A 13,445-nucleotide genomic window follows, 5' to 3' on the forward strand; every position below is an offset into this window, starting at 1 on the left:
GCACAGCAGCTCCCTGCTGGGCCGGGTGGACACACTGACTGTCACCATCTGAATCCTAAAAGATTTACAGGCCAATTAGTCCGCTGAAGTATGAAGCAAGTGTGAGCCGAGTGCCATGAGGTCAGCATCACAGGCAGACACCTTACAGTTGGCTAATCACCCAAAACTATTTTCTCCTCAACAGAAAGTGATCTTCACACAAGGGACGGGCATGAGATCAGTGCTCATATATAATGAAGCTGTCTGTGGGGAGGCCAGCAAACAATGGATTCATCTGGGTTTCAGTTGCACAGAAAATACCTTATAGAGGTCAATGCTAACTTTATGCAAAGCAAATTGAGTGCATAAGTGAAATGTGTATGTGTGTGAGTGCCCAAGAGAGAGATAGAGAGACAGAGGAGGAGAGATATTGTGTGTTGCCACACAGTAATATAGAATTAAAGTTGAATATAATATCTATTGTACACCCAAACTTGTGATCCACATATATTTACCACAGCTCAAATAATTATGCAGCGTTGTGCCATCATCTCATGAACATGATCAAGCTTGAACAGTGAAACAGTCATCAGAGGAGTCTTTTAGCCATTGTAGGTTTGACTGTGTGTTTACTAGAGGATGAAATTGCAAATCAGTTTGTCGATTCAATTTGTTTTGCTCAGTTCACAGATTCGCACAGTATTTCTAACTAACTTTAAAGGGGATATTTGTAGGTTTCCTATGCAGCCAAACATGGTTTCTTGCCAGGAGCAGGTGGTGGTAATGGTTGCTTGCCAAGAGCTTCAGCCATCATTGCATTTTCAATACAAAGGTTATGATTACAGGAGAAAGATCAGATGCTACAGTGAAGTTGCTATTGGAAAATGAAGAGATGGGCTGGTCAGGCTGGAGTTAACTGGTTAGCATACTAACTTAAGTAGAAGAAAAGAAGAGGGTAAAAGTAAGACATTGCCGTTGCTTTCCACTGCTGACCCACTTAGCAAGTAGAGGAATGAAGTTTGAAGCTGAACTCACGTTTAAATAACTGATAATTCTAACAATGTCTATGTAGTGATAGCAAAACTTACAAATGACTCATTCATCTACTTTAATTAAGCTCTAACCACTGTTGATAACACTTGTTTGACTCTCTTGTTTAGCGGTAAGAACTCAACATCCACCTGTCCTCAACACAATGTATATACTATAGCCCATGTCTCTTCACATTTCCCATTATCAAAGAATATATTCCAGCTAAACTAAACTGAATTTGATCTGTATGAACTCACCATATAGTAAATATGTAGAACATGCTGTACATATTGCTGTCTCAGCTGGACTTCCCTTCACCTAAGAGTTTAAGAGGTTGCTAGAGGGGGATGCTAATGTATCAATTTATGCTAATTTACAATCATTATGGCTCATTAACCTGAGATTTATCATCAGCCTCATTAGGGGCATGATGCAATAAATGAGGCTAAGCAGGCAAAAAGCCTTGCTATGGTAAATAACCTGATCATTTACTAGAAATTAGTTGTTTATGTATTTGTAAAGACATTTAGCCCTAAACTGTTTTTCTCTGTGCAGTGAATAAAATGTTAAATTATTTGCTTTGGTGTGTTGCTGGTTATTAATGTTAATGTTTGCAGTAGGTCTACATTGATTGATGTCTATGTAAAGTGATAGTAAATTCATGTAGAGTATTAAATAACTTATTATTAATCACTGACAAATATTAGTCTTTCTGTCTGTCTTTCAACTCATTGACCCCTCCGACCTCCTTTCACTTTTATGTTCATGATGTTTTTTTGTGTCTCTTGAACACATCATTACTCTCTTTGTCTCTCTCTCTCTCTCTCTCTCTCTCTCTCTCTCACACACACACACACACATACGCACTTACACAGTATTTTATGACTTGATGGTAATGAATATGCAAGGATCAGGATCAGGCCCCTTTTACAAACTGACAGGAAGACAAATGATGCAATGTCCTGAAATACACACTCAACGTTTCAATTAACTAAAAACACCAGTGTCCTGCCTGCCTGTGAGTGTGTGTGTACATGTACATATGGTATAGAAGTGTGAGAGAAGCTCTTTGTATATGTGTGAGAAAGAAAAAAAAAAGACTTCCATGTCAGTGCATATATGGAAGAGAGAGAGACAGACGGTGTGTGGCAGGTGTTGGAGAGGCAATGTGCTCAGTATGTACGGTGCATATGGCGGCGTGAACATGCTCGCAGCTGTACTTCGATGTAGAGCCATTTACTAGCTTCCATTCAGCGGGCAGCCATTTATATCCTCCTGAGCTTCAGTGAGCATGAGTGCTGCTAAGTGTTTCCATCGCCAGCAACAGTCATTTGTTTGGAACAAGGACACCAGTGCTTTCTAGGCACTTGAAAGTGAGAATTATTCAAGTGGCACAAAGGAATAGTAAATATCCAATAAAAAGCATCCAATCTGACATTCATGACCCATGTACATGGAACCGTGACTATATTTCCACAGGTGATACACAAAGCATCTTAAGAATGTACTTAAAATTTCCCTTTGATTAAACTTGCGTAGGAGTTTGGAAGACATGGATGGATTGATTGATGATTACCAGTCAGAGAGGGTCTAACATACTGTAAGAACCTAGTGAGTGTATGGAACCTGGTGATTTTTGAGGATATTAGGGAGAAAAGCTCATGATATCTCAGCTTCTAACTCTAGAAAATCCCCGACTGTATGGAAGTACAGTAATGGTACCCATTTTAAACTGCTGCACAATTACCCTTAATTACTCTTAATGTCACTATGTGTAGATTTTTTATGTAACCATAGCTTCTATCATGTTATTTTGATGGAAAACATTTTTAGTTAGCAGAGAGAAAACAAATGACTTTGGTGACCCACCCTGTAAACTCCTTTAATAGCTGCATACTTGGCCTACTTCTACAGCTCTTTGCAAGCTTTTAGCTTTTTTTGTTTGTTTGCTTTTGTTTTTTGTTTTTTTTTATCATCTCAGGGCTCTTATTTTGAAGGTCCAGTCTAATCCAGACATCAGTTTCATCAGAAGTTTCAAATAGTACTTTGAGATTATTTTTACTCTCTAACATGTCTTTCCTTTGCTTGTATTAACAACAGCAAGGCGCACAGAAGAGCAGCTTTAACATTTAAATGGGGTATCAGATTAACCCCTACATATCACCAAGTATTTTGTCTTCACTGATGACTCTGCTGAATCACATGACAGTTCCCATTGCTCCACACTATTTCAGTCCATGTCTCCAGACATCTTTGGTCAGCTTGTGTAGCTCTCTTGTTCTAACCAGGTGTACCAGTGTCCTCAGTACAGTAGGTCCCTATTTAAATCTTCAGTCTGACCTCCTATTAACCTGGGTAAATAAATGTTGATTAACCTCATGCCACACTCATTTCACACCACAGTTATCATAATTACCAGTTCCCAACTTTGATAAAGCAGTCCATTACATCAATCAGAGTCTGTAGTTCATATTACTGGATATAGTGTATAATGTCAATAAACAGTATTTTTATCACTCATATGACCTACTTTAACTCTGCAGCTATCTTGAGTTGTCAGATGGTATAAATGCTCTCAGGTTGTAGTCACATTGTTTTTCCATCTCTTCCATCCATCCCATATGATTAGTGAATTCAGTACTTGCCCTAATCACCTTGTTTCTGCATAAATATTAACCTAAAAAAGACATTTCCACAAGTGAAACAGAAGGACAGTTGTTCCTTAGGTCTGACAATATGACTATTTAAAGAAAATGTATTCCACAGAGCACACAGTCTGACAGAACACAGAGGGCTGCAGACAAAATAAGACAGAAAAGAATACCATAGAACTTAGATTTCAGTCTGTAGTGAACCTATTCAAATGAGTCAGCTAAAAATTACCTTTCTGACTCCACCACTGGCATTATTTATTTATTTGATTAATTATAATTATTATTTTTTTATTTAATTTTATCAGCAATACTACAATGATGAAGGGCTTTCAGTGGAGAGTTGTTTTTGTCCAGTGGTCTAAATATGTTTTCTAGAGGCGACAACAGTAACATTCTGACATTCTGATCAGTATGACTGTAACGAACAGACTAAATTAGACCAGACACAACACAGATTTGCATGAATGTTAATTATGACAGCTTTCGAAGCTGCTTTTTTTTTGTATTTACAATCCCATTAATGTTCATTATGACTGTTACACTTGCATTAGTACCAAATGGTGTCAGTGTCATTGTAAATGACAAACCAACACACGGTGTTGCGGAGTTGCACCTAAACACAAATACCACAGTAGAACCTGTAAGAGTTACTGTAAGAGATACAGCAAGATCATCTTTGTTGTTTGTAAAGATATGTGCTCTTACAGAGCTCATATAGTGTTATTACATTACAAAAGATAAGCTGCAGGAGCTTTTGGGATTTCTGCAGTGCTCATTGGCTCGTTAGACATGATGGACAAGGATGGGAAAATAGAACCATGCTTGGAAATAGTCTGAATTATCTCCAACTCTCACATTCTCATTCGTCTGCTGTTCTCTCATTTTCTGTGTTAAACTGTGTAACTGAATGCATTACATTCCCCACAGAGTGCTCCAGCTTCTTTTCTTCTTCATCTATTCTTTGACACCTGACTTCTGTGCGACCTCCACTTTACAATCACTTCCCAATTTACCCCAGAAGGAAACTTAACATCTGCAGCCACAAAACATTTTCAGTTGGGAAATAATGTTCTGATATCAATTAAAGAGCAATGGGGGAACAAATGGCAGCCGCCAATGATGTGGGGAATCAGAAATTAAGCAGTATTCCCCTTTAACCAAAGCTCTTGAAATTGCCTTCCCAGGTGTATTGGTTTCTGTGTCAAATTATGAAATCTAATGAATCCAGTGCAATAAAATCCCCACACCACTTTCTCTTATCTTTAATTTGACGCCTGACTTTTGTGGCGACCGCTGTTGTACAATCACACTCTAATTTCCCCCCAAAGCAAAATTTGCCCAGTCTCATGACACGCAGGCACCAATGATTAACTGTGAGCAATTACTATTTGAATAGGGGGCCTTCCTTGTCTTCTCTCTTCGCCCCATAAAAGACAGACTAGCTATTAATACCGAAGCACGATGTCGTCTTTGTGTGACCTGTCATTTTCAGAGTATTTCTCTATTCTAGAAACAGGGACACACCAGTCATTCTCACTAACAATCGGCATGAGTTAGAACACATTTAGTCTCAGGAAAACACACAGTCACATCTGAGGACATGCACAAGTACACAATGCGAAAAGACAAAACACAGTGAATGCACACAAATATTAATAGACATTTCTTCTTTTTCACGCAGGAGACAATTGAAGAGAAAAGGGAAGGATTGATTGTCTAGAAAAACACAGCTCATCAAACAAGAACATTCACAAATGGCAGCTCTGACTGATAAATGCAACAGCATCTCACTCTAACACTGTTCATTTGTCATCATCTTGTGATAGTTTTTTGTGGATTTTATATCTTTGTCAAAGGCAGAGAGGATGATTTGAAGCACAATTACATCCTTCATCACTGCCCTAATTATCGCCATCATTACCCTTTTACAGTTTAAAACATTTAGTGGAAAATTTTATTCATAAAAAGTTCAAACAGGAGAGGATTAAGATGTGGTGGTGTTTGACAGTGTGTCTTCAACTTTGAGACCTAGGATCCAAAAGAGGCTGGTGGTTCTCCCTTGCACCAATACCTGCATAATATTCCAGTTTTCCAGGACCAGGACAGTCTTTCTAAGATTATGTTTTTAGTGCATCTTCAAGGTCCCTGTGTAAACTGGTGAAGTTGAATATATTCAATGTGCATACAGTTTCTCAAATGATACAATGATTAAATAATAAGCTGGGTATTTAAAAGTATGTCAAAAATGAAAAGAAAAAGAAACTGTAGTCATATTAAAAAATAAATAAATTACATCAACACAGTGATGAAATTCAATTTAATTGAACAGCACTGAGTTTCAAATTTTGTGGTTGGATTATTCTGCAGATGTTGATTTTTTTTTTTTTTTTTTTTTTTTTTTTTTTTTTTAGAATACTGCTGACTGCATATTAAAGACAGAATTACAGACATTTCATATCTACATTCAAATCCTATCTCAGCTGTTAAGAGTCAATGACATTAAGCAGTGATCCATGTAAAATGGATCCATCAAGCACTACAGTTTAGAATCAAACATAAAACTCAAGTGTCTCCTCTGATGATGGAAACTCCAGAGCTTTGGTTTTTAATTGGTTTTTGGGCCGACACACTGATGGCAAATTCAGATTTTTGCCCTGGGACTCATAAAAATACTTGAATTTATGTCAGGACCTCTAATCCTAAGAACAAATTTAAACCTCATATCCTGCTTTAGGTTGACAAGGAATTAAAGGAACATGCACTCTTAAATGCTTCCTGCTGTTCAAAACACCCACTGGCAACATGGGTGGGCAACAGGCCAAGACCAAGGACTTTGAACTTTACATCACCATTCACCAATCATACTGTATAACACCATATGTATATTTGAAAGCTGAATTTTTGCTCTTGTTTAAATGATTTCAGTCATGTTTCGCATCTGTAACTGCATTATGAATGTGTATATTTCATTATGGTTTAATTCATTATATTTTAAACAGACACCACATCTTGTGTTAAATTTACATTCAATTTGGACTGCAACACTGTGTGTCATGTTTTGGCTGCATCTTCATATTAAAACTACTTACTTTAATATGAAATGACATGATCATTATGAGGATAAAGTGCACACTGTCAACATTAATTTGTGGCATTTTCCACACGATTGAAGGGACCATTTAAATTCTTACGGCTTTCTTTGTATCATTTCACTATTTCACTGTCATTATTTTTTAGGAGCCTCTGTCTACGTCTCATTAATGTTCCACTGATTTTCTCATTATTTATCAGGTAACTTACCCAGTGGGATTATGTCCCTTGAGTATTAAAATAATACAAATAATCATGTAGTGCAGTTCAAATACTGTACATTAAGTAAAAGGTTGTTGCTGGTTTATAATGGTGTTCAGTCATTCCTTAGTTAATACTAATTTAAAATGTTAATGTAAAGGAAAATGGTTTTACATGAATTCATTATGGCAGTTAATTTTCCTTTTTACAGGTTAAATCATAAGGACATAAAAGGAACTAAATGTTGCTAGAGTTCTAGTTCATAAACATGATTTGGTTTGATATTAAATACCATTTGGAGCTCTCTTTGTGCTTTTTATTTCCCTCTTTTAATATACTTCAAGTCATTAAAATCTGTAACTAAAGTAAGGTGCTAATTACATCTACTGTATATCACATTTCATGGGAACTGATATGACATTTGCTTTTGGACTGAATCCTACACTGCACACAGGTGGTACAAAGGTTTAAATGTGCTAACAGGTACATGGCCAGTCTCTGTGGGCCTCCTCCCCAGCTTTCTGCTGTTGCCAGAGAGGTTATGCTGTTAAATTGATTAGTTATTTGTTTTTAGTTGTTTTGTATTTAACCTTTAATCCCAAGTTTATAATCCTTAAACTTCTCAGGAAATCAAACCCCATTTTTGAAGCTTTTTGCTTCTGGTATTTTTTTTTTCACCAATTACTGCTCAATAGTACTTTTCATTGCTAGTGGCACAGTGTCCTTTTCCTGTGCAGGACTCAAATTACCTTCACATGCACAATGTAACCAAAGGAAATGATGCAGCATGTAATCAGTCATTACTGTTTTAGATTAGATTTTATTGATATCAGACTCATTGTTTACTGTTCAGTCTCCTGCTGCTGTATCAGAGCTGTATTAAATTACTGCTAATGCTAACCCAACATTTCCTCCTGCTGCTGCTTCACATTAAAACAGTTTAAGTTGCAAAACAGACATTGCAGTGTGTTTGTCACCAAAGCCAGTGCTGAGCTTGAGTGCTAAAATGAATCAAAGAAACTTTGTGAGCTGATTTGGAAACTAAACACTCTAGACCCTCATACTTATTTTAAGCTGAGCTGCTATACCATCTTGGGGATACCAACCTAAGGGGCATAGCACAGTCATATCCATGGGTCCAAAGGAGTCTCCTTTCAGTTGTGTTTCCTTTAAAATCTGTTCAAAGATGTGATTTGTGAATGCAAAGCACTTTACTCTCTGAGATGCAACTCCACCAGTAACAATGTGGTGATATCATTTCTTCAAAGAAAAGCAATATTAGATTTTAGCTTCATAAATATGTCATTAGGTGATTCATATTTAATCACAGAACAGAGTTTTACCATATTCTGTGGTGGTGAGGCCTCAGTTGGTTCAGCTAAGTCTCAGATAGTGACTTCATAAGGTTGACCTATCGACAGTGTCTTGCAGTCTGGGAAATGAGCTAAAAAGAGAAACTGCTTGACAGCCTGATGAAAAGAAAAAAAACCTTCTCTCCCTGGATGTCTTTTTAAAGTCTCCTTCTCTCTCTCCAGTTGTAAACTCCTCTGTCTCTATCTGTCTGTCTCTGTCTTTATATGTGTCTCTCTGGCTTTCTCTGTCTCCCCTGGCTCTCTTAATAAATACCCTCTCTCCAAACTTAACCTCTCCAACCTCTCCCTTTTTGTCTCTCCTTTCCTCTATTCTTCCTCTTCTCTCCTTATGTCTCTTTTTCCTCCCTCCCTCTCACTCGAGCTTTTTAAAGTGCCACTCTCCCTCGGGGTCTGTCCATGTCATTACTCCAGTCCTGGATTCAAAATGTCATTAAAGTCATTGCTTTAGTCAGAATTCATTTCAATTAGACCCAGTCATCAAGGGACTTCTTCTTCTGCTTCTTCTTCTTTTTTCTGACAGAGTGACCCTACATTATAATACTTCCCAGTTTACACCGATCAGCAACAAAATTAAAACCAGTCAGTGGTTTGTATTTGTATTTAATTCATGACCACAGGCCAAGACACAACTTGTATTTTCCCCTTACCATTTAGAAATATGTGACATCTGAATATGGATTTCATACATATTTCATTACACACACAATTTCTGACTGTGCGTCTGTGACTGTGACTGTCTGTAACCTAAACATCATATACTATACATCAGTCAAGGGATTTGAAATAATGATGGTCTCAGAAAGCAATGTACAAATTATAGCCAACATCCAGGCGAGATTAGAAAGAACAACACATGCAAAGTTAGAATACATCATTGCTTGTAAGGATCATTCAAATTCAACCATATCTCGAATCTCTCTCACCTACTCGTACACCATTCAATCAGTATTCATGACAGAGGCTGTGGGCGCACAGGTTGATGTGGGCTGAGTCTTCTGTCAAGTCACTTGTCAGGCCAAGATATACTGAATGATAAACATGGAGCGTTTAAATGTTGGTGATAGCTGAAGTGAAACTGCAATGTATGCCATGAAGATTTTAGGGACAGTATATATGTTCATTACAATATCAGCATCAGAAATAATTCTGTTGTTACTGAAAGAAGAGATCAGAAGCCCTAAGGTTACTGTATATGCAGACATAAAGTGATCTGCCGTTGATTGTGCAAATAGAATCTGAATTCCAGAGAGCACATGTTCTTTCAAAGGACAATAAATGAAGTCCACAAGTACTGATACAGCCACAGCAAAGTGAAAATCTCATTTCATTTCTCATTTCACATACTGTAGGTATGAATTCTGATGTGGCAGAAGAGTATTTGTATACAGTAGATCAGATGGGTGAAGGTGATTATGGCTTTTTGCTGTGCATGTGGGTTTGTACATTAAGACTGCAGGAGAGTTTTCAGTAAAATGTTTTTTAACTAAATCATGAATTGCACCTGCATCAGTAGGAGCACTGAGTCCTCATTAATCCTCTGAAGCTTCACCATCAGTGTGGACATTTCTCCAGCAGCAGAAAGTGACACAATAACAGTCCAAACTGTGTCCTGCATAGGAGACAGATGAAGCATATTCTTCCAGCTCTGTTATTGCTCTCCCTCTCAGACAGTTGTCTCCAATCCTGAAACACTGATTGGACCAGAGTAACATTAAGCTAATGGACCAATTATTATCAATTGCCATGATACTACAATCAAATGTTCTATGCCACCCATCCTGTGTAAAATCTAATTTTGCTCAAAAGAATAATTGGTGCTTTTATGCAAGTGTAGACATAACCACACCACCTGTACTGTATGTATAAATTAGCCCAGGTGGGTAGTTGTTATCGGGTTGGACAGTTGTTGTCTTTGCTGTAATGTGGCACATGTGAACCTGATGTGATATGTCTAGAGAGAGCACAGAGAGTGTGTTGTGTTACTATACCAACTGTGAGTTGTTAGAGTTAGGACACTTCTATATTACAAGGACATTTTGGCTGATTCAACCAACTCCAAAGGACTGTTGTGAGAGTTTAGATGTAGTTTTAGGGTTATGGTTAGAATGAGGTTCAAGGTAGGAGTTAGGGTAAGGCACTTAGTTGTGATGCTTAAAGCTAGGGTCTTCACAACTCTAGAAAGACTGTTCATGTGTGCGTGTGTGCGCGCGTGTGTGTGTATCGAGGAAACTCAGCAGTGTTCTGCTTTGTCTTGATATCAGCAGTAATCTCCCATTAGTCATTTCTATTGCCAGGCTCCAGTAGGGGAGCAATGACACCCAGAGAGAGAGCTGGAGAGAGAGAGAGAGAAAAGGTGAGAGAGACAGACGAGGACAAGAATGAGGCAAAAAAAAGAGATGGAGCATTTTTAGGAGAATAGAAGGATGTGAGTGGTAGAGAAACAGATAGAAAGGAGTGATAAAATTGAGAGTACAGAAGTTGAAATACACAGGGAAAAGAGAGGAGTGACACAGCAGAAAGAGGGAGTAAGGAATAGAGATGAGAGGTGGAGAGTAAGAGGAGAGATGGGAAAGATACTGTAGGTTGACAGAAATGGCAAAGAAAAGGCAGGATGAAAGAGATACACAGGAAAAGGTTTAAATAGCAGAGATAGAAAGAGCAGGGAGTGATGTGGAAAAAAAAGCCTGATACAGCAGAGAGCAGGAGAAAGAGAGTCAAAAAGGAGCAGAGTGGTACACAGTTGTAGAGATGTAGAGAGACATGAAAAAGAGGTATAAAAGGAGGGGGCTCACTGTTTTGCAGTGTGAACTGATAAAGATGGATTACTCATTTTCTCCCTTTCTCCATCTCCATCTCTGTTATCCTCCTTTCTTAATCACTTTCTTGATAAGAACTTTCCGAACTTTCTTATTCTCTCTCTCTCCTTCTGTTTTCATTCTTTCCATAGCTGACTGTAACTAGTCTCTCAGATTCAAGTCAGTGACATCTGACATCACCAATTTGACTGCTGATAACACACAAAGCTGATTAACTGTATTAAAAATGTAATGTATGGAGTCCCAAATTGTTCAATATTAAACGGATAATCTTTCAAAATTCCCTATTTCAAAAATCAGTTTCTACAATAGTAAAATTGTCACCAACTTCCTTACCTTTCAGTCCGTCTTTGAAAAGAATATTTAAAATCAAAATGCTGGTAAGTGAACAAATGCCATCATGAAATAAAAACAAACTTTTGAAAATGTGAATTTTGAAATAAACAAATCTGTGGAGAAATAAAAATGAATTATTATAAGGCATAATGTGAAAATACCATAAAAATGATGACATATATTGAGTTGTTTTTTATTTGGTTTATGATACTGTGCATGAATGTTAACACTTTGGAACCCCAAAATTGTGTTTCTGCATATAATCAAGAATAATTAATTAATGTAGTTGTAATAATAATAATAAATGTATTTCTGTGTTGCTCAGTCAAAGAGTAGACATTTATTCATTGTAAAAGAGATAAGGAATTTCAGGGACTCAAAGATTCATGTGAACATCCTCACCTGACCTTAACTGGGCTGCTGCTAATAACTAGGTGCCTCATTTATCAAAGCATAAGCAGGATCAGTTCTAAATCTGTGTGTAAGAACTGCCTGAAACCACAAGAAAGTTGCTATTAATCAAATATGCACTCTGTATGCACACCTGTATGTAATGAACAATGCTGAATATCTGTTCTACATCTACTTGTGTGTGAACAGGAAATATTCTAATGAAACTCCCAAAAATCACAGTGGAGGTAGTCCTGAATGAGGTTCAGTTGAAACAAAATGTTTTATTTGGCTCTTTCACAAAGGCCCTGGCCAAGAAAGAGACAAAAAAAAAAAGACAGCATTGGGGTGATAAGTGCTGTGAACACTGTGTCACCTCTAATAAGAACTCTCGCAGAGGTAAAGATAAAATGGTTTGACCTAAAAGAGATGTCACCAAAAAAAAAAAAAAAAACACTGCAGCATTGCAGCACACAAAACAGACATCAGTGACACAGGATGAGGAAAGAGTACCACTACAGACACATCACCGTGTGGTGTGTTTTTTTTTTTGTTTTTTTTTTTAAAGAACAGATCAGATTGCTCTATAATAGAAAATGTACCAAACATATCCAATTAGAAATAATGTCATTAACACAACCCACAGATTTACCATGCTATGGTCTCAATTTTCAACTCCACATTTTATTTCGAGAACATCATCACCACAGACTGTAGTCACTCATAAAAAAATCTGTCAGATGAAGGTGAAAGACAAGAGAGGGACAGTTTCATAGATAGTAGGTTCATCCAACCTCAGTTGCACTTCCCCTAACCACTCAGTAGCTTCATTTTCAGCTGACACAGAAACAGTGGTAGTGGCTTTCTAGACATTTTTCTGCGGCTATATTACATGAATATAGCTCGGTAGCTAGCTACCGATTAATTAAGTAAGGTTGCAGTACAATTCCTAAAGTGGAATTATACTTCTCCAGGCTGAACAAACGGGAACATTCACAGGCAAGTTGCTAGGATACATTCACATGACCATTTCCTTTATACTTCTGATCCCGCCTCCAGAAAGGAATTCAATCAACCAGTGCTATACAACGTCTAGCTGAGTTTCTGGAGGTCTGAGGGTGAGCTTGTCTCAGAACCTCTGTGACCTACAATTACCCATAACACCCTTGTCTGTGTATGTTCGTGGAGACATTAAAATCTATCTGCAGAGAATCAAATCCCAGCTTTAACCTCTTCGACAAAGGATAATGCCAGAACTTTTTGAACTGCTGCTAAGAACTGTGAACAGAAAGGGTAGAAGGTCAAGCGCGTCTTCTGTTAACATGGTTCACAGTAGTATTAGAGTTTGTGTCTGCAGAGTCAGGTGTGATTTTAAATATAAAAACATTCTCAGACAAGAGGAGAAAGTGATAAGTGTGATTCTGCTTAGAAAATAGCAGTTGGACAATTTATACTTTTATACAATTTATACTTAAACTTTAAGTATAAATAATAAATAATAAATAAGGCTCTGGTTACATCAAGCATGTAAATAGCTAACAACTTGAAACAAGTTGAAATTTACTGCAGGTTTC

This window comes from Lates calcarifer, linkage group LG8 (assembly GCF_001640805.2).
Source record: "Lates calcarifer isolate ASB-BC8 linkage group LG8, TLL_Latcal_v3, whole genome shotgun sequence".
Lineage (NCBI taxonomy): Eukaryota > Metazoa > Chordata > Actinopteri > Centropomidae > Lates > Lates calcarifer.